The following is a 21,295-nucleotide window of genomic DNA, read 5'->3' as shown; positions in this document are numbered from 1 at the left end:
CTCAATCTTCTTGTTCCCATCAGCTTTTTGCTTCTACCCGAGTCCTGTGGCTGAGTGAGGGTCAGCCAGAGGACCTGCCCCAACACAGAACGACAGTGCGGCTCTTCCCAGCACATGTGCAGGTCCTCCGGCCCCATGCTGGCCCAGCAGTGAGCCAGGCCTGAGAGGAGGATCGAAAAAAGAGGCCATAGTAAGAAATGGCTGTTTTGGTTTAAAGTTGTGCTGGTACACTCATGTTTGTGACTTGTTTGCCTTTTTTTTTTTTTTCTCCTTTGGGTTTTTCAGACACCTGTGTCACTATGGGAATAACAAGAAGTCCTCTGAGCTATCACTAATTCCTGGCTTTCCTGAGTTGGTGGCCAAATGGATGTGGAGATGAAGGTCATGTATGGCCACGTGCATAAGGATTGCTGGGGCCCAGTGTAGATGGATAGTTGGTGCTTTTCAGATAAGATAAAGCTACCAAGGGAGGAATACTATGATAGGAACGAGGGGTCATATACAAGCAATTTTTTTTTTTTGATTTATAGTTTCCTCATGGCTTGATTTACTTTTTTATTATAGGACTGTAACTCTAGAGTAGTCATGAATCTACAGACCGAACCACAAGCCACTTAAAAACATCAGGACTACTAAAATACATTTTCTGCCAATTTTTTTTCCCTCTTGATGGATGCAACTTATCTTTGACAATCTCATGCTCCAGATGAAAGAAATCTCAAGGAAATTAAATACAGTCTGCTGTTTGATATTGCCACCAAATTCCATCTTTAGGTTGCTGTGTGTGTCCTCTTTACTTGATCGACTGATGGATTGATTGAGAAAACAATTGTCTGGATCAGTTAGACTATGGGTGGCCAGGGGCAAGATACCAAAACTGTTGCCAAAGAACTCTTTTTCATTCTGATTTTTCTCACTCCATAGATAGCCATGTCTCCCAGACAACTAGAAACCAGAATAAAAGTTTCATCAGCAATGTCAGAGCACTAATTTTTTTACTCTCTCTGCCTTTTCCTGCAGCCTGGATGACACCGGAAACCAGCAGAGTCCCCCTGAAGGCTGCCCCAAATTGGGGACAAGGTGAGGTTTTGCACTGGGCCAGACTCATGCAGCCACATCAAGTGGTCCTGGGAGCTCTCTTCCCCTTCTCTCTCTGATCTCTGCCAACAGAGGAATGAGGACTCTTCTGTATTTTACCACTTCCAGTGGTGCCCAGGTGTTAAGAATGGCCAACAGAGCAACATGACTCCAACGAAGGCCAGGGGCAGCTTTTGAATAGTGGGAAAGTGGAACCTGACTTTCAGTTATTTAGAAGCCACTGGAAGATTTCCAAAGCCACTGGAAGATTTCCAAAGATTTCCAATAGCCTTTTTCCTAATATAATTATCTGCATTTTAGAGGAGAGGAGATTGCCGTACAAAGAGAGGAAGTACTTGCTTCAGACCTCAGAGGAATCCACTCTGTTTCTATAGCAAGAAGACTGGTAACCAGCGGCCTGTCCCTCTATCTGCTCCCTCCTTGGCAGTCTCATGGCCACACCATTTTATCCTTGGGCCTGCCTTTGCATAGGGATGCTAGGTGCTCCGGGCTCTTGGAAGTTGACATTCTCCACTCCCTTAAGGAAGAGGAAAGGAAAACATTCCCAGTTTTCTGAAAGGCAACATGTTTTCTGTCTTGGCCACTTACCATCATCCCCACCCAAAAGAGTCAGTATTCATTTGTGATGTACTAAAGCAACCGCATCGTGGTTACCTTAACCAAGAGACAGAGTTCCAGGATTCAAGTTACAAGTAACTGAAGACAGAATGACAAACACATGCTAAAGCATGGAAACAGCAGGTCTATTAAAATACCTTTGCAACTTGCTTTATCTCCCCTTGCAGACATCCTGCCTAGAGTGGCTCCCCTCTGCTCTGCACCAACATCCCCTTTTCCCCCTTTCCCTAGGCAGAGTCATGAAAGGCAGCCTTTGATGTGGGGGTAACTACTTAAACACCCCCAGCATGTCTGCCAAATTATAGGACTAGGCTGGAAGCCCAGTGCTTGCTGCAGAGACCCCGAAACAATGCAGAAGGGGCCAGGTCCTCAGGCTGTGATATCTTTTCCATATTCTGTGGCACAGAAGGGAGGTGGATTAGACCACACTACATGAATAATCTGCTCCTCCTCAGCGAGGAGTCTGATAACGGGGTTCGATCTCAAAGCCTTGAGATCATGACCTGAGCCAAAATTAAGAGACAGATGCTTAACCGACTGAGCCACCCAGGCGCCCCTCATTTTTCTTTTATTTTTCACAATGATTCGCATTTGTACAACTGATCTAGTAGGAAACCATTTCATTGTTTCTAGCCTAAGGGATCAAGTAGCTCTATCTGCAGAGAGAGAAAGACGTTTGAGGGGCTTGTAGGAGGAAGTGAAGTGCCCTGGGCACTGTTAGGATTTAGGAGAAAGGAGAAAGGAAATCTGCGAATATGGTTTACGGCGGTGAATCTCTAAGAGTTTGGTAGCAACCCACACTAGGAAGTGCATTTTTAAGTCATAACCACATCACAGTGCCCCACGCACAGTGCTGACAAAATATGTCATGAAATAATTCTTATCCTTACCGTGTGTGATGCATTTTGTTCCTTTTCTTTCTTTTTTAGAAAATCTAAGTCAACGTTATTTTATTGTTAGAAATACACAAGGCACAATCCACTACACAGGTCTCGTGGCTCACTATGAAATTATGAGACGGACCCCTCATTTGAACAACTTGCATTTGGGGCAGACTCAGGCGAGGGAGAATTTCTTGTGAACTCATGGCTCCTGTGTGAACTTGTGGAGTGACAACAGAGAAGATAGGCACCTGATTTAAGAAAACATCACAAAGGTAAGTTGAACTTGAGGTGAGGCCTGCAGCTTTCAAGTGTCAACCATCTCTTAGAAAAGGAAACACGAGTGGCTTTAACTTGGTGGCCAGTGTATAAGCATCACATCCTAGTACCTTATAAGAAATCCTGGGGCGCCTGAGTGGCTCAGTGGGTTAGGCTTCTGCCTTCGGCTCAGGCCGCGAGTTCAGAGTCCTGGGATTGAGCCCAACATCGGGCTCCCTGCTCAGCAGGAAGCCTGCTTCTCCCTCTCTACCCCTGCTTCTCTCTCACTATCTCTTCCTCTCTCTCTGTGCCTCAAATGAATAAATAAAATCTTTTAAAAAAAGAAGAAGAAAAAGAAATCCTGCTTTGAAGTTTCTTATCTTTCTGGAGAAAGGAGTAAAATTGTCTGAGGTTGCAGGAAGCTTATCTGCATCGAATAATCCTTCTAGATGGTGATGTTTCCAGCAAAGGCACCTCCACCATGGTATCTGTGATTAAAGCTTGGTTCTCAGGGGCTAGATCTGCCTATTATGCCTGTTGACCTGAAGTACTTAGTAAAAGCACTCTCTTTCCCTTTCAGAGTGCCCCAGTGTGGACCGTAAATTCTGTGGTAACCTTAAAATGGGTAATTAAGGAAAGTAGGTCTATAGCACACAGTCTATATTATTATTATTATTGCTTTGTTGCAAAAACATGAGCCCATGTGTTTATTCATCTCTAATTTCTAACCTATGATGTAGACTTTAAGGTAAGTGTCGGAATGATGCATATGGGTACCTACTTCTAAAATTCAAGGGCATGGCAGGTCATGCAGAAGCATGCTTGTAGCCTTTTCCTCAGTCCTGCACACCCGGAGGCACTGAGCCCTGTCTACCATGGCTCCTGAGGTGTCCTCAAGGGGAAGGAGGGAACGTGTGTATATTTAGGGACAGCCCCGTGCCACTCGAGGTGAGGTCTGGACATAGTCAACCACCACAGATTTGGGGGTCAGGGCCTTCAGAGCTATGGATGCCTCATCTTCCCCAACCTGCGATCCATCCCCTACTTCTGGTCTCCTGCAATGCTGCTGCTTCTGTACCCATGTGAGGCTTCTGCCTGTGCCCTTGCCTCCCTGCTGGAGTAGGGCTCTGTCCTGAACTATCTCATCTGCTGGGCCATGGAACTGCCTCCCAGCTCCTTCCAGACCCAGAGAGGTTGAAACCATCATAGGCCACCAGCGCAATTTGGGGACCTGCCCCACGTGTGGCTGACACGTGATCTCACTGAGTCAGTCCCTTTGCTCCTGGTGCCTGAGATTGCTCTGCTGCTGGCTGACATTTCTACAGTCCTTGTAGTTGAGACCTGGCCCACCTCCCTTCCTGTCCTAGGTCACCCTTGTCACAGGGCCATGTGTGCCCCACTGGAGCACCCTGAGCTAGGCCACCCCAGGCTGGCCAAGCACCCCTGGGGCATCAATAGGCTCTTCATCACCTGCTGTCTTACCGTGGGGTGTCCTGGCTCCAGGTCTGCCCTGGACTGCCTGGACCCTTCACCCCTGTGGGAGGGGCACCCTGACTCCAAGCAGGGCTTTCATTTCCACTTTGCAACCTACTTTTATTGAATGTTTGTGGTTTCTTGAAAGCCAATAATATGTTTGAGGAGGGGGTGAGACTGATTATTGTAAAGATAAAATGACTTTTATAGTTAACTGTGGATCTTTGGCATCCTATGTTACGGGAGAACAGGGTAGAAGGCTGCACCGTGAACCTTCTTGTTTAATGTCCTATACAAAACCTGAATCTGGGCCCCAAGCTTTCAATTTTCCCTTCATTACAGCAAAGGAGAAAGATTTGCTACCTGCCGATGGCCTTGCTGTGTACTACAGAGGTGTAGTGGTCAGGAAGTCAGCTGGGACTCTGATCTCAAATCTGCCTCTTCATAACTGCTAGGTGGACTCAAAGCTGTTCATGTCCTAATGTCCAGGATGTGATTAAGTTTAGGGTTTTGAGATGAAGAGATTATCCTGGCTTATCCAGGTGGGCTCAATGTAATCATAAGGGTCCTCATAAGGGGAAGAAGATGCAGGAGAGTCAGAATCAAAGAGAGATTGAAGATGTTACAATTTTGGGTTTGAAGGTGGAGCAAAGCACCATGAGCCGACGGACATAGGAGGCCTCCAGAAGCTGGCAGAGGCCAAGGAACAGATTCCTCCCCTCAGGCCTCCAGAAGGAATACAGCCCTGCACAACCCCAGATTTTAGCCCAGTGAGACCCATGTCAGACACTTGACCTCCAGAACTGTGAGATCATAAATTTGTGTTGCTTTCAGACAATAAACTTATTTGTTACAGCAGCGAGGAGAAACTCATACATTGATTGACTCTATCTCCTCTGCTAAGGCACTTTTCTGGAGTTCAATTTGTTTCATCCTCTGTAAACTGGGGTAATATTAGTGCCTACACCACGTTAGCTGTTGTGAAGACAGGACAACATTAGGCAAGTCAAACGCACAGTCTGCTTCCCGGCACATGATGAGTGCTCAATTAATGATTACTCTTACTATTCTTATTGCCTTGTTCAATCCTTACAAGTACTTTAAGAAGTTACTGCTATTAGCCCCATTTTACAGGTGGGGTCCTGGGAAGTTGCAATCTTGCCTCAGTTCCTTGTAAGTGGCAGAGTGACAATCCAAGCACAGGCAGCCCAGATCCCCAGTGCCCACTCTCCTCCCTTAACAAACTGCAGGTGTACTGGGAGTTTTTGTTTTGTGTCCTTGCAAAAACACAGAACACTGGACTGAGACCCCAACATGAGCACTTTGCAATGGCTGATGACATGTGAATTACAGTGAAAGAGTTTCTGAGAATTCAAATCAAGTACTTAAAAATGGGTTATCCTCCAACACATACTTACATGGTGCCTACTACCCATCACTTACAGTTGCAGGTGATGGGGATACCTCAGTGAACAAAACAGAGAGCCTCTGCTTTAATTGGAGCTCACATGTTATTAGGGGAGAGACAGACACCACTATACATGGCACTTTATGGGTGTGTATATGTATGAGATGATAAGTCTTAAAAAATATCAGAGTAAGGAGTAAATCAGGGCAAGGAGCTAGAGAGCGGCAGACATTGTAATTTTAGATGGGATGTTCAAGGGCGGTGCTAGAATTGGTGGGAAGGAGGTATGTGATTTTCTTAGAGGAGAGCCTGATCACTTGGTGGCACCAGTAAGTGCAAAGGCCCTGGGGCAGGGCAGCTGCTTGGCACAGTTGGGGAAAGGCAGTGTAACTGGAGCATCCTCATTGGAGGGGAGAGAGGGAGGAGATGAGGTCAGATTTCAGGGCCTGGATCATGTCAGGCTCTGTAGGTTATGTGGCGTTAGGATTTTATTTTGATTTGCCATTGGAGGGTTTTGAGCAGGCAAGACACATGGTCTAATTTAAGTTACAAAAAAAAGATAATACAAGTTTTAAAAAGAGACTTGTGGTTCAATGAGCTCATGTTGGCCTCGGGAGCTGCCTTAGCTGCCCCTGCCTGAGGCTGGCGGAGGTTTGCAGACGCTTCCCAGGAAACAGTGAAGTGCCCTGTACGAAAGTAGAAGCAGCCCAGGGCAGGGTGCCAGGGTCCTGCCAGAGCTAATTCAGAGCGGACTGGAGGATTGGCTACTGTGGCTTCTTAATAATGGTGTCTGAAGGGTTTATCAGTACTTCTAGCCAAATTTCATTATTTAAATGATGTTGAACATGCCACTGAATTTCCAAACCTTCTGGCCTATTGAGAATTCTATTTTACATAGAAGATCCTCAGTCTGCCCTTCTCACTGCCCCGAGTTTTTCCATCTGAGAGTAGACGTGGCGTTGTGGTTGTGAACATTTCTCCCCTCTCTTGGAAGATTGCCAGGCTGGTGAGTTTGAGTGACGATGCATTTGCAACTGTTCATTGAATTTTTACACTTTCAATTTGCAGGACTAGAGAGAAGGGCGCCTCAACAGGAGTCTGTCTTAGGCACTTTCAAAATCTCTTGGTTTCCTTGACATTGTGTGCACATCACTCTTTTTTCACAGACTCCCACTGGAAAGTCTTGTTGACCTGTCTTGATGTAGGAATTGGAAGCGAATAATATTTGTTTCATTACACAGTGTAATTAAAGTCAGGGCTCTGAAATAAGGAGACTGTTCTCCCTTGCCTGCTGTTTTGTTCACTAAATTATATTTAAGGAAAACAGAATTGTTGTTGTTTCCTAATAAATTAATCAAGAGATTCTGAACAAAGCTAGAGAGATTTTGAAGAAGGAACCTCATGTCTAGGATTTATTCAGCATCTCCAACTCTCTTTCTCTTCCCTTAACACACACCTCCCAAACTTACATGCACGCGCGTGAACACACACACACACACACACACACACCACGCTGACTGTGGGGAATAAGAACTTCCGAGTCAAAAATTTACTCCTTAAGGATATATTACCATCAAATATTAGTGTTTATTGCCAATGAAACTCCCATTTAAAAAGTAATTATTACAATAATTAATTATGCCCCTATGCCACATATCAAGGATAGAAAAGGACTATTAAACCTGTTTCCAAGCCAGTATCACAGAAGGGAAAAGTACTATCAACAAGGAAAACTTCTGGCTCTTTCCTAAGCATCTTAACACTTCTTATGCCTGAATTAAACACACCAGTTCAGTCCAGGAAATATTTATTAGGCAGCTGCCGTGTGCAAGGCACCATGCTTATGTTCAGGGTATGATCAAGAAGGTTACCACTTTGCCCATGCTCTTGAGAAGGTGCTGGAAGTAAGGGAAGAATTTTAAAAAGAAAAATAAAGGGTAAGTGGGAAGCAATCACTTTTATTTTTCAAAAGGATTTTATTTATTTATTTGAGAGAAAGAGAGCAAGAGAGAGAGTGCAGCAGCAGAGGAAGCAGCAGAGTCCCCGCTGAGCAGGGAGCTTGTTGTGGGACTTGATCCCAGGACCCTGGGATCATGACCTGAGCTGAAGGCAGACGCCTTGTAACTGAGCCACTCAGGCACCCCTTTTACTCTCATTTTTAAGATGAGGTTCTTTCTCAATGGTGGAGACTTTTCCAGCAATCTCTGATCAGATTCCTGGCAGCCCTGGCCCCATCCTGCCTGGGTTCGGCTTCCCCATCTGCTGGTTCTGAGCACTTCGCTTCTCAGCACCTGGCTGTCCTTATCTATAAGCCAGGAAACCAGGAGCACTCCTTAAAGAGCTGCTACATGGATCACAAGAGCGTGTGCATGTGTATGCACGTGTGCACACACGAGTAGTATTCACTACAGTGCTGGCCCAGGCAAGTGCTCAGACATCAGCTACCGTGACCTCTCTGGCCCAGAGTTTCATTCAAAGAAGAAATTCCATTTAATTCCAAATGGAATTAAAATTCCATTCTAAATTTGGAATTGAAATTAGTCCCAATTCAGATTCTTTACAGAGGTTTGTTTTTCCTTTTTTTTTTTTTTTTTTTTACTTTGGAGAGCCAGGACACCTCTTCATTTCCTCTTACAAAATGTGGGCTTATAGGAATGTTCAAAGAGAACAAAGAGCAGCATTGTCCCTAGATTATTACTGCTACCCCTCCCTGCCCGATGCATACACATTTAGCTCATCTCGTACCTGTAGGACACACCTTCAGTTTGCGGTTGAATCCCATTTGCTCCCATCTCTGTATCGTTCACATTCTTCCCCACCTGTCTGTGCTTTCATAATTCCTTACTTCCTTTCAGCTCCATACCTTTGTCGGTGTAAACTTTACCCATCCGTGTCTTTCCTACAGGAATATCGCCCACCATTCCTACAGGATGCATGCGTGCCATTCAAACACACTATTCATTGCATATGGCCTGAAGATTGCTTTTTTTATTATTCTAATGCCAACCAGAAGGTCCTTGAAGCCAGGCCAGTTTGAACTTGGTTGAACCTTCTGCAGGGGATAACACTGTTCTAAGTCAGTTTCCTTACCTGAAAATAGGAATAATAATAATAATAAATAATAATAATGCCTGTAGGGTGGCTGGGAATGTTATATGAACTAATACTAGTTCCCAGACAAAGTGCTCAGTCAATAAATTATAGCAATTGTTTTTTGAAAAGCTGACCCTAGTGGCTGTTTATTTATAGTTTTTGTAATAAGCAGCAGTAATTAAAGTGCTTTATTTTTGCATGGATTTTGCAATTTAAAAAAAAAATCCCATGATTAGTATCCGTGTAGGAATTTAGCAAGCTATTTAAAATGTAGAGAAAATATAAAATTACAAATAATCTTACAAGAAACAATAACTTTGTATATTTTAGTATATTTTTTCAGGATGTATATTACACAGTTAAGAGCATATATTATACATATAGGTTTGTGTTTAAAAATTAAAAATTCTTTGCAAATTTTATTTTCAATTATTGTATATATTTAATACAATGGCTGTATCACAATTTTTTTAACCAAACTGTATTCGAGCAGTTGCACTAATCATTTTAATGGATACATATATGTTGTCATATAGCCCTGTCTGCTTTCATACTATCCACTTTGTTTTACTACAAGGGATATGAATTAGAAGTAGAATAATCAACATCATGGATTTTTCTTTTTTTGTGTTCATGCTAAACCATAGACTGACATCTTGAAATTAGTCTGAGACCAGGCAGAAAGTGCTCTGGTGCCTCTTGCTTCACATTAAAATAATCAGTTCCTCCTGCCTCTTCATACACCCCTACCCCCCTTCCTGCTGATTAGATGGGTCCCAGGCAGGGAAAGAAGGCTCACTTCCTAAAGACCAAAACGAAATTCTCACTTTCCCCTTAAAATCTAATTATACATGCCTTCTTAGTGAAACCCGTGGAGTGTATTTTATGAGTCTTTGGCTTGGTATGATTTGCTTTCAGTGTAACTTTTCAGTATTTCCTTTTTACTGTAAAAGTATTCTGTTAAAATGAATTTTTATTCCTCTTCTCTGTATCCAAAATTTATCTTTTAAATTCAACAAAGCCCCAAACTATAAAAACGTACTCAAAGTTAAAATTGATCTTTGCAAGCTTACACTTAAGATAATTAATGATATTTATGAAATACATCTGTCAAATATCAAATTGCTCAGAACTTATGTTAGTTCCTTTCTATTTTTCATCCTTATTTGGTATATTGGAGACTAAATGATAAAAGGCTGATGAATCAGTGATAATGAGGAAGAAATCAGCCAAATAAGCTTTTAGGGGTCATGTAGATCAAGGCACAAGATGGTTGTGTATTTTTACTATTCAGTGGGTTGCATTAGTAGTGTAGAAATTAGCATATTGCTCATTAGCTCCTGCAGGGAGCCTGCTTCTCCCTCTGCCTGTGTCTCTGCCTCTCTGTGTCTCTCGTGAATAAATAAATAAAATCTTAAAAAACCCAACTAGTTATATCCTGATAAAATTGCTTATCTAAAGCTCAATTTATGTTTTTTTTTAAAGTTTCCATCATTCTAATTCCCAATCATTATAAGTATTTGAATATTCTGGCTAAATGAAAGAAATCACACTGTCATATAAAGATAATTAATTTCAAAGAAATAAAGTTTGAATGCTTGGTAAAAGGACATTGATCATAAATTTAACAAAAAGCAGATTACCAAATGACCTGATGATATATTTTTTCTTTTTTTTTCTTTTTTTATTTATTTTTTATTTATTTATTTTTATTTTTTTCTTAATTAGAAGTTATAGTTCTCCATATAATTTATTGTTTTCAGATGCATCCTAAAATACATCAATGTGGAGTGGTATATAGTGAGAATTTCCCCCCCCCTCTTTTTTTTTAATTTTATTTATTCATGAGAGACAGAGAGAGAGAGGCAGGGATACAGGCAGAGGGAGAAGCAGGCTCCATGCAAGGAGCCCAATGTGGGACTTGGGATTCTGGGATCACACCATGAGCCAAAGGCAGACGCTCAACCACTGAGCCACCCAGGCGTTCTTTCCTTCCCTCTCTTGTAAAGCTAGTGTTAAATTAGTGGCTCATCTCAAAATCAAAGACTTCTTAGAATCAAGAAATAGGATAAACAATAAATGTAGTAAGACCACACATAATTTTTCATTTTCTTCTCTCTGCTGGTCTGTATTTTCTGGCATATATTTGTACAGTAAGATACAATGAAAGAAAATATAAACACTATGAATATAATTTCACCTCTTTCTTTGGTGGTGTTAAAAACAGGACAACAGGCCCCAAATGGAGTCACTTATATTAAGCTCCACGTCACCAAACACACTTAACCTAAGTACAATTTTGGCCTTTTCCGGTAATGGAATTTTAAAGCAGTCAGAACTCACCTGATGAGCATTAGTTAGGTCATCTGCCTGATACAGCCCTGTCATCCTCTAAAGGAAAGTAACGTTGGAATAAACAGTCCACTTTTTTTTCCGCATGTACCTTCCTAGTTCCTGTTCCTTTCTGTCTGTAAAGGTCTTCAATTTTGTACACACTGCACAGCCCTTTTCTGTCTGCTGGGTGGGATACTGCCCAATTGATGAATCATTGAGTAAAACCAATAAGATCTTTATAATTTATTCGGTTGAAAAAAAATTTTTTTGACGGTGGGGACAGGACAATTTAAACTCAGTTTCTTGGCCATCTATTTTAAATCTGAAGTATTTTAGACACCAGTAGACTATGTAGGTCCCTGTGTTAAGAGCTATCAGATTACAGAGAGAAATATGACGTGGCCTAGCCTCAGGATCTGGAACCAATGGAGAACTCCAGAAGCACTAAGTGGGATGAAGAAATCTAATAGTGCAAAATGCATTCAAAAACAGGCAAGATTGAGTGAGCAGTCAGGGAATATTTTAGGGGAAACTATGCAACTCTTCATGAAGGTTATACATTGAAGCATTTTCTTAATATCAGAAAAGGCCTCGAAAATGTAATTGTGTGAGTTGAGTAGCTGGCTACTGCTTTAAAGACAAAAACTCTCCTAAGATTGGATGGATCTCAAAATGTAATAGGTTTGATTACAGCACATCATGTTATAAACCTAGCAATAAAACAAAATTCAAATAGCATTCCTCAAGAAACAAATAAATAAAATAAAACCAGAACAAACCTTTATAGAGCAAGTCCATGATAAAATAACATCAGCCAATAACACAAGTGTTAATACTATCTTTTGACCTCAGAATTATTTTTAAAAAATGGCCTGGTAATATCTCTTTTTATTAGATTAGACCTGATAAGGTGCCTTGCATGGAGTATGACTAGAGGATGTTAACATGTATGACACCTATTATCAGAATATGCCACCTTATCAGTGTTAACATTATTACACAATTGGCCCAAGCATTACTCAATACTGTGCATTTGCTCACATCCTGCTCTAGAAATTAGTAAATTAGTAAAATGTGAATGCATTTCCTTTAAGCACACAACAGCCATCTGTACTTTGGAACCGTCAGCCGTAACAAGTCATCTTGTATAAACATACTTTCCCAGCCTAATCAGACTCCTCAGTAATTTGCCTCCTCACCCCAGGCCATCCGGAAATTCTGTCAAGGAGAAAAAGCTCCAGGGCACTGTGGTTTCCCCCCTCCCAATGTTTATTTTATACTTTTTTTTTTCTTTTTTCTTTTACAAAAAGCTTCCTGGTGTTCAAAACTCCGTGTAGTTCCTGTTTCCCCGTCTGAGAGGGTAAGATGAACGGAGGGTTCCCTCCGTGTTCTTTCTACTCCCGGAGGCACCTGCCGTGGGTTTGGAGCAGCGGCCAGGGCCAGGTTCTGTTCCTTCCCCACAGCCCCGCAGCCCCGGGCAGGAGCTGGCTGCAGGCGGGGGCCCGCTGCCAGGCCACTGGGGCTGGGTTTGGGGTCTGCAGGTGCACAGTGCCAGAGAGCTCCCTCCCGGGGCAGGAGGCCGCACAGCTGGCAGTGAAGCCTGGGAGGACACAGGGCACAAGGAAGGAAGGGGCCCCGGGAGGTGGAAGCTTACCTGTCCTGTCGTCTGCCCTCGGCGAGCCCAGGGGCCAGCGGGGAGGCAGGGCCCACGCTCGTGGGCTGCTCCTGCAACTGTGTGTGCAGCTGCTGGCCAGCTGCCGCCTCGTGTCAGCAGGGCTATAAATAAGGTGCTGTCCAGAGCCGAGAGATAAGAACCCAGCCCCTCGCTCCCGCGAGCCTTTTAAGGTATCCAAATTAAAGGAGCCTCGGCCCCCAGATGGGAAGGGGTGCCAGCTCCCCATTTGGCCTGCCCACCTCAAGGACACCCTGGGCCTTGCACACAGTCCAGCAACCCAAGGAGGAGTGAGAGGGGAAAGCCGAGCGCTGGGAGGGATCTCGCTTGGTCAGACAAGTGGTGGAGTCCCTGGGGGGCTGCAGAGGCTCGGATGCTGGGAGACCCCCCCACCCCGAGATCAGGGCCGGCGCTGTGGTACAGAAGGGGGAGGAAAGTCATCCAGGCCACACAGTGCCCTGGGGTGTGCTGTGGGTTGTCAGCGCTGCCTCTTGCTAGGAGCACACGGACCCTCTTCCCTGGCTTCAGGGGTATTGGTTTGGGTGAAAAAGATTCTAGGGGAGATTCTAAGGGATCGGCTTCATGCTGGGCACGTGGGAGGCCGGGAATGCAGTCTCCTTATAAAGGCCCTCTCTCCCCATTCCCACCCCCCACTCATGCATGATTGGGGGGATTCTTGGGCCACAAATCATTTTCTTTATAGAGCTAATGCAGAAATCTTATGGAGCTTTTTTATTTTTATTTTTTAAGATTTTATTTATTTATTCATGAGAGACACAGAAAGAGAGGCAGAGACACAAGCAGAGGGAGAAGCAGGCTCCCTGCAGGGAGCCCAATGTGGGACTCAGTCTGGGATCCCAGGATCATGCCCTGAGCCAAAGGCACCCAACCACTGAGCCACCCAGGGCTTTTAAAAAAACCATATGCTAGAAGAGGTCAGAGAGGACTAATCTGGGGTAGCAATAATTCCTTATTCACCCCTAAATTTCTTAATTCTGGGAGGCTTTTCAGCCATGGCTGGGGTCAGGTGAAGGACAACTGAGGTCAGCTGTTTGGCAGCAGCTGTCTGCCATATGACAGACATTCCACATCTGGGAATTTATCCTAAGGAAAGGATCGTGGATGTCAGCAGAGATACAGCTCCAGGGACATTTCTTGCAGGTTTTTTAATAATTGGGGAAAGTTGGAAACAACCAAAATGACTAACAACCGAGACTGGTAAAATGAGGAATAGTATAGCCATGAAGGAAACACTGCAACCTTTGGAAATGTCATAGAAGAATATTTAATAACATAGAAACAATATGATGACATGTTGGTAGTGAAAATGCAGGTCACTTTAAGGGAAACTTGGTGTATGTGCGAGAAGTTACTATTGCACATATGCTGAAAGGATAGGCATCCAATGAGGAAATGTGCTTATAGCAGGGTGATGAGATTATGGCTGATGTTTTTTCCTTGGCTTATATGACATCTCTAAAATGTACACAATGATCTTTTATTGCTTTTATAATAAAAACATTGATTTCACTTAAAACTTAAGTTTCTGGGGGCGCCTGGGTGACTCTGATTGAGCATCTGTCTTTGGCTCAGGTCATGATCCCAGGCTCCTGGGATAGAGCCCACATCGGGCTCCTGCAGGGACCCTACTTCTCCCTCTGCCTGTGTCTCTACTTCTCTCTCTCTCTGTGTCTCTCATGAATAAATAAATTTTTAAAATCTTTAAAAAAATAATAAATAAATAAAACTTAAGTTTCTGAAAATCAGAAGAGAGTTTTCTGTATTTCTGCATTAATGGTCCCAAATTTGTTTTAGGATCACAGAATTCCTTGGGGTCTCTTCACTTTAGAAAGACCTATGTTGGAGTCAGCAGCCTTTTTTTTTTCATGCCAATACCAGCAATATGACGTAGAATGCTAATAGAGTCCCTGAATGCCACTGTCAAGGCAAAGGTAAGTCAGGAAGAGAGAAAAAAAAAATGCATAGAGAGAAAGAGGAGTCCAAAACTAAGAAAATTTATGTACTAGAGGCAACAGAAAATGCCTATACACTCAGATTGCCTTTATCTAACCTAACATATCCTAATTTATACTCTGGCCAGGACATAACAAAGGCTCTATGTGTATTTAAAGAATATGTATGTCCTGAAGATGCCTTCCTTTTTGATTATATTTGACTTGGGCAATGACCTCCACCCCTGACCGTGTGATAGGGAAGCACCCACCACTGAGATGTGTAATTGGAAGAGGGGCTCCCCTCCCACTGGACTCCCAGGGTTACAGGTACAGAAAGACCCTAATGCTCTAATGGCTTCTCTTCCACGTGTAAACACTAGAGGGGGGTCCCCTCCATGAATAGGACCTGGTGGATAGCCCGCAGTGGGGTAATCTCAAAGCTTTTGTGTTGAGTTGCTGTTCCAGGAATAGGCTCTGTATCACACACCACCCAGGGACAGAGCCTGGAGTCTGAGGCTGAGCAATGCTCTGGACTCTTCTTTGGATCTTTAGGTGCCAAAGCTTTTCTTGGATGGTCTCCCTAAAGCCTCATCTGTGTTAGCTCTAACCAGATCTCAGCTGGCATGTGTCCTGCAGACATCTGGTGAGAAGGGTAGCTTCACCTCGGGTCAGCCCCTGTATGGGGCACAGGTTCCCTACACAGGGGAAGAGGCCAGTGCAGGAAGGGCTGGAGGGGCTTCCTCTTGGAGAAAGCCGCGCCTGGGGCAAGGCACGGGAGTCAAGGCTGGTGTATGGGCTCAGCAGCCCAGGGGCTCTCCCTTGAACTCCAGTGAGAGCTGTTGGAAGCATCCCCTGTGCTGTTCTCCCTCCTCCGCGCTGACTCACTACCCCCGCTTCAGAGGGGCACGCTGCAGGCACACAGCCTTGGGGTGGGTGGGACATGACGCACCATGCCTGCTGACAGTCACCCCCGGAGCAGGCATGTGTGGGAGGGAACAGCATCTGCTTTGGGGGCTGTGACCCACAATCCGGGCTGTGGTCAGGACTAGATGTGACATGCCGTATGGGATGTGGATGTGGCACTGGCTTCTCTTCCACAATATCACAGAGAAAAGGCTGACAAGTTTTCTTGAACCTGTTTCCCAAGGGACATGTAGGTCTGGAACAGACATTTCAATTCAATTCAGCAAATAGGCATTGAGTTGACCCCAGAACCCAGAAACTGGTAGGCACAGGATAGCAAGAAGACGGAGACCCCCAGATAACCTGTGAGCTCTAGGAGCTTGTCCCTGGCCACCAGCCTTGTTGAGGGCACCCCACCAGTGCCGGCATCTCAGCTCCCAGGCCCATCACAAGGCTTTTGCCCACGGGGTCATGAAATCTCATTCATCCATCAGTATTATTCATTTAAAAAAAAAATTCGCTGAGGTTCTTTCATGTTGCAAACACCATGGCTAGATCCTGGAGCCTCAGCTCTGAACAAAATAGAAGAACCTCACGTCGAGGAGCTGACAGTCTGTGTGTTGTACTCACAACATTGTGCGAGCCTAAGCCCCTGACCTTGAATCTGGAGCATCTTGCCCTCCCTGTCACTGTAGATGCCATTTACTATTGCTGCCTCACAGTCATCACTGTCACCAGTGCTTCTTGCTTTGCATTGGACAAGCTTAATCTCTCTGTGAAGCTGATTCTGCTACTCTTGGCACCTACCACCCTCCCTGGGATGGGAAGGCACAGGGAGTCTCTGCACCTGCCCCTAGCCTGAGGGAGCTAGTCTCTTTCACCCCACACAGATTTTTTCCCCTGTTGGATTAGTAGATTCTGTGACAGAGGAAGATGAGCTACTCAGGGAGCCAGAGAAGGACGAGTAGATCAGGAGTAGATCAGCTCTGAGTGCTGAGGCCAGAAATCTGGAGAGAACAGTTTCCAGAAGGAAGATAGAACAGAATCAACTCTTGTAGGCTGGGAAGAGCAAGGGGGAAGCGGAGCCTGTTTTTCTGTACTGAGAAGTCCTCAGACGCAGAGGCAGCGTGTGTCCGGGTGCACCAGACGGTGCTTTATGACATGTGCTGCCTCCGCAGTGTTTATCCACAGAAGCGGAGACGACGAGCCTGATACTTGCTTCCGTGTCCTTGTTTTCAAATGAATACCTTTTGTGATCTAACTACTCCATTTGCTATCACAGAAATCTCTACATAAACATTCCCTCTGCACTTCCCCGAGTCATAAACAGGCAAGAAGGGCTGAAGAAATGTCCCATAGTGTAAATATGTCTGCAAACGGCTCTGGAAAGTTTCAACCTGTAAAATAGCATCACCATTTGTTGGTGTGATAGACTCCAGGCCTGTCTTCTTTTTTGAACTTGACTTACACTGAATGAGTTTGGGTGTTGAAAGAAACCAAGTTATCCAGTCAGGAAGCTAACTCCGTAATGACCGGGGTCTCAGGGTCCTGTTAGCTAGCACATGTGCAAGAAGAAAGCACGTGGGGGCCCTAGAACCAGCCTGAGTTTTCCTCAGCTAAGATCCCCTGGATCCAACACATCACTCTGCTTCAAGACACATGACAAAAATACACAAAAAATGCAGCATAACAGTATGCCAGCAGGTTGGCATTGCCCCTGCCTTTCAGTTTCTTTCTCTCCCTCAAATTCCTATCAGATCTGCTCTTGGAATCTTTATTCCATGGTTCACATTGTTAGTAACAGCTTGGTGACTCTGCCTAAAGTAACTTGTGCTCCATAGGAATCAACATTTTCGATCGAAGGGACAAAACTTTAACCAGTGACATGTCGAGCCTTCCTTCGAAGTAGATGGAAGGAGAATTTGGGTACCTCCCTAGCCCCTGCATCCACACAAGAAGCCACTCCCAGATGTGTTCCATCTGTTGCTGCAGATAATGGGCTATAATCTGGTCAGCAAGCCTATAATTCTAGAACCATTTACAAGTACCATGTGGTGGAACCATTGGAAAAACCTTACCCTCCTTGTCCCACCCCCAGAGGGGTAATGCCAAGGGACATCTTCTGTTGGTCCTCTCACCCTTTGCTCCGTGCCCAGGTGGCTGATGTGGACAAGCATCAAAGGGTTTCTTTGTTCTATGGCTTTTGCTTGGGGTTAGCCAATAGAAGGAATCAGCAAGAGATCAGAAGACAGGACAGTGAAGCCAGGTCCTTGGTGCTTGGATCTTCTCTGTAGGGAGGCTGCAGGTTAGTGGTCTCCCTCTGGGCAAGGCCATAGCACCAGTTAGGGCCCCCTCTCTGGGCTCTAGTAGCAGTTCCTTCTCCTTGACCTAAAGATGAAGGGCATAATGACTTCCTAAAGTTGCCAGCTCCAGGGTTCTGTACGTCCCTCATTGGTTCTCTAAGTGCTGCTCATACTTTTGTAAATAATTCTCTTGTTAAGACTCTCCTCCAATTACCTGGGTTGGGGTAGCATCTCTGTCCTGCCCAGGCTCTGACTAAGGACAAAGGTCTTTGGAAGCCTTTAAAGTCAGAGAATTGCTTCCATATTCCACCCTTAGCCCTCACCCAACACCCAACGGAGCCGTGAATGAAAAGGAGGGGTGTCGGTTCTCTGAGGGGTAGGGAACCTCTGTGCTGCTGCCACCAATGTGGCCGAGAGATTGCCTTGGATGATGGGATGGTCACATGCCCTCTAGATTCTGGTGTCACGAGGGTCAGAAGACAACCCTGTAATGCCAGGGGAGGAACTTTCTTCCATGCTGGTGACAGTGGGTACCCAGCATCCTAATGAAGCTGTTTTTAGGGGAGTTCAAGCAATATTTCCTGTAACCTGCCTTTCTAGACTGAGATACACACATGCTTTAATAACAACACACCTGCCATTTATTGAGCCCTTATGATGTGTGAGACCCTGTCTGGGGCGGGGAGATGACAGCTGGCATGTGATAGAAACAAGGCAGGTAACACATGGCCTTGAAACCCACATCTACTGATTGCAAATGCCATGCTGTCTGTCCCTTTCTCTCGGTGGACATGTGGAACAGACATAATTTTTGTGGTAAACTACTCTTTGGGAAAGCTTGGGGTTAATGTTCAATGTTATTATTATACAGTTATTCTGCTCTGTTTATTCTTCTTCCTACCGAGGCAGAGGTGGGGACCTCGAAGCTATGGGAGTCTGAGAGTCTGGAGGCAGATCCAGCTTGTCCCCAAAGACAGGGGCTTCCGAGAGCTGGAGGCTGGCCAGGTCACAGGCACTACACAAGTTGCTGGAAATGTTCTGTTTTCTTGAGCGCCGGTGCTTTCCTCCAGGCACTGACATCCTAACGCCTGATGAGTGGGCGGAAGAGGCAGAGGGGAGACACAACAGACCGTCAGCCAACCTGCCCTTCCGAGGATGGACACCTCCCACCACTGAGCAAGGCTACGCTTCAGAGGCGCTCACTCGTAAAAATGGAAACTAAACAGCACGAAGGAAGTGAGGAAGAGAATCATTTCTCTTGTTTCCCACACCATCAGGTGAGAGGCCTTCCTCGTTCCTTTCCCAGGTGACTCAGGTGCTATTAGTGTATTAATGCAGCCCGTCACCCTATCTGCGCCCAGCTCTCCCAGCCTAGATCCACTGACTTGGGCCTGATTTCCTTAGGATCCAAGGTAATGTCACCTATTTCCAAAGACCCAAGTGTCCAACCAATTGTAAAGCAAGACTGTTTTATGAGTCACTCATAGCGTGATGACCCTCATGATGCTTTGACTCATATTGACTCATATTGGACTTCCAAAGGTTATTTTGAAATGTACCCAATGCTCTGACTTATGGGTAAAGTTCCGCAGGGAAAACCACATGGTAAATATGTATTTTTTATCTTAATTTTTAATGTAGTAAAATATACATAACATGAAATTTATTTACCATTTTAACCATTTTAAATGTGGATAATTCTCACAATGTTGTGCAAGCATCACCACCATTTACCTCTGGAACTTTTGGCCTTTCCAAACTGAAACTCTGTGCCTGCTGAGTAGTGACCCCACTCCCACCCCGTGCTCCCGTCTGCCGACCCTGGCCACTACTGTTCTTTCCGTCTCTGAATTTGAAGACACTTGGGACCTTATGCAAACAGAATACTATAGGATTTGTTCTCTTGTGACAGCCTAGAAGGAAGAAAGGGTTTTTTTCTCCTTTATATCTTCACAACACTTCACTTTGACACCAAATGTGTGGGGTTTTCTTCACACCAACCAGTTCTCCAATTCTCTGGGACACCAACAATTGTGACAACTGCCCCGCAATCCAATTCAGTTCTGACACTGTACACCTGGAGTTAATGCCAGATCCCATAGGTTAAGGGCTCATTCCCACCAGACTGTCCTTATGTAAGATGCCAATCACTAGGCTGGGCCTTCCTTCTGACTTCCAACCAACAGGCTATAAATCAGATTCCTATGCACTTCTCCTTGGGCCCTACAATTTGCTAGAATAGCTCACAGAACTCAAGAAAACACTTTATGTTCACACTTTTCTTATAAAGGATTCAACTCAGGAACAGCCAGATGGGAGAGATGCATAGGGCAGAGTATATGGCAAGGGGCACAGATCTTCATGTGCTCCTGCTCCAGGAGCATCACCCTCCAAGTACCTCCATGTGTACCTCAACCCAGAAGCTCTCCGAACTGCAACCTTTTGGGACTTTTCTGGAGGCTTTGTTATGTAAACACAACTGATTAAATCACTGACCATAGGGACTTAGGTCCAGACTCCTCTCCTCCTTAGAGGTTGGGGATTGGGGCTAAACCCATGGTGGGTTCCCCTGGCAACCAGTTCCCCTCCATCAGCCTTAGGGACTTTCCAAAAGCCACCTCTTCAACTTGAATTCAGGTGTGGTTGAAAGGGGCGGTTATGAATAACAGAAGATGCTTCAGAGGAGCTATTTCAGGAACTGAGGATGAAAACCAATTATAACAAAAGATGCTCCTTTTGCCCTTAGAAATTCCAAGGGTTTTAGGAAACAAAGAGCTGGGGACAAACACACTGGCTTATTTTGTGTAGCATAATGTCTTCAAGGTTCATCTTTGTCCTTCTCCTTCTTAAGGCTGAATAATATTTCATTGTATGGGCAGAGGACTTTTTGTTTACCCACTCACTGGTGGATGGATACTTGGGTGGACACTTGGTTGGACACTTGGCTGGCACAAAGTAAATATTTGCTTTCTTCATTAAGTCATCTCATACTTTATTTATTTATTTGTTTGTTTATTTGTTTATTTAAGAAGGAGAGGGGGAGGGAGAATCTCAAGCAGACTCCCTGCTGAGCATGGAACCCGCTGTGGAGCTTGATCTTAGGGTCCTGAGATTGTGACCTGAGCCGAAACCAAGAGGCAGGTGCTTAACTGAGCCACTCAGGCGCTCTGATCTCATAGGCTTTAGAATAAGCATGTCTCAATATAATTTAAGAATCGGAGGAGGGGATCCCTGGGTGGCGCAGCGCTTTAGCACCTGCCTTTGGCTCAGGGCGCGATTCTGGAGACCCGGGATCGAAT

The 21,295-nt window shown here is 44.8% G+C and overlaps 1 protein-coding gene and 1 long non-coding RNA gene across 7 annotated transcripts in view; one reads left to right on the top strand and one right to left on the bottom strand.

The window, feature by feature from the left end:
- FHL2 (four and a half LIM domains 2) overlaps nt 1-12,974 on the bottom strand; it is a 67,926-nt gene extending 54,952 nt beyond the window's left edge. Inside the window, exon 1 of one of the 2 annotated variants that reach the window (XM_077914895.1) lies at nt 12,818-12,974. The gene's annotated coding sequence lies outside the window, so the exon portion shown is untranslated. The remainder of the gene's footprint in view (nt 1-12,817) is intronic. The other variant, XM_077914901.1, reaches the window with a different exon arrangement.
- Nucleotides 1-21,295, top strand: part of LOC144323919 (uncharacterized) — a 46,559-nt gene that overhangs the window by 15,387 nt on the left and 9,877 nt on the right. For 4 of the 5 annotated variants that reach the window (XR_013389268.1, XR_013389267.1, XR_013389265.1 and 1 more), the window contains exons 2-5: nt 1,021-1,080; nt 2,646-2,872; nt 12,474-12,523; nt 14,651-19,273. This is a non-coding gene — a long non-coding RNA (uncharacterized LOC144323919). The remainder of the gene's footprint in view (nt 1-1,020; nt 1,081-2,645; nt 2,873-12,473; nt 12,524-14,650; nt 19,274-21,295) is intronic. The other variant, XR_013389266.1, reaches the window with a different exon arrangement.

Source organism: Canis aureus, chromosome 11 (assembly GCF_053574225.1).
Source record: "Canis aureus isolate CA01 chromosome 11, VMU_Caureus_v.1.0, whole genome shotgun sequence".
In the NCBI taxonomy this organism is placed as follows: domain Eukaryota; kingdom Metazoa; phylum Chordata; class Mammalia; order Carnivora; family Canidae; genus Canis; species Canis aureus.
The sequence above is the reverse complement of the archived record's forward strand: the minus strand, read 5'-3'. Positions and strand labels throughout refer to the sequence as shown.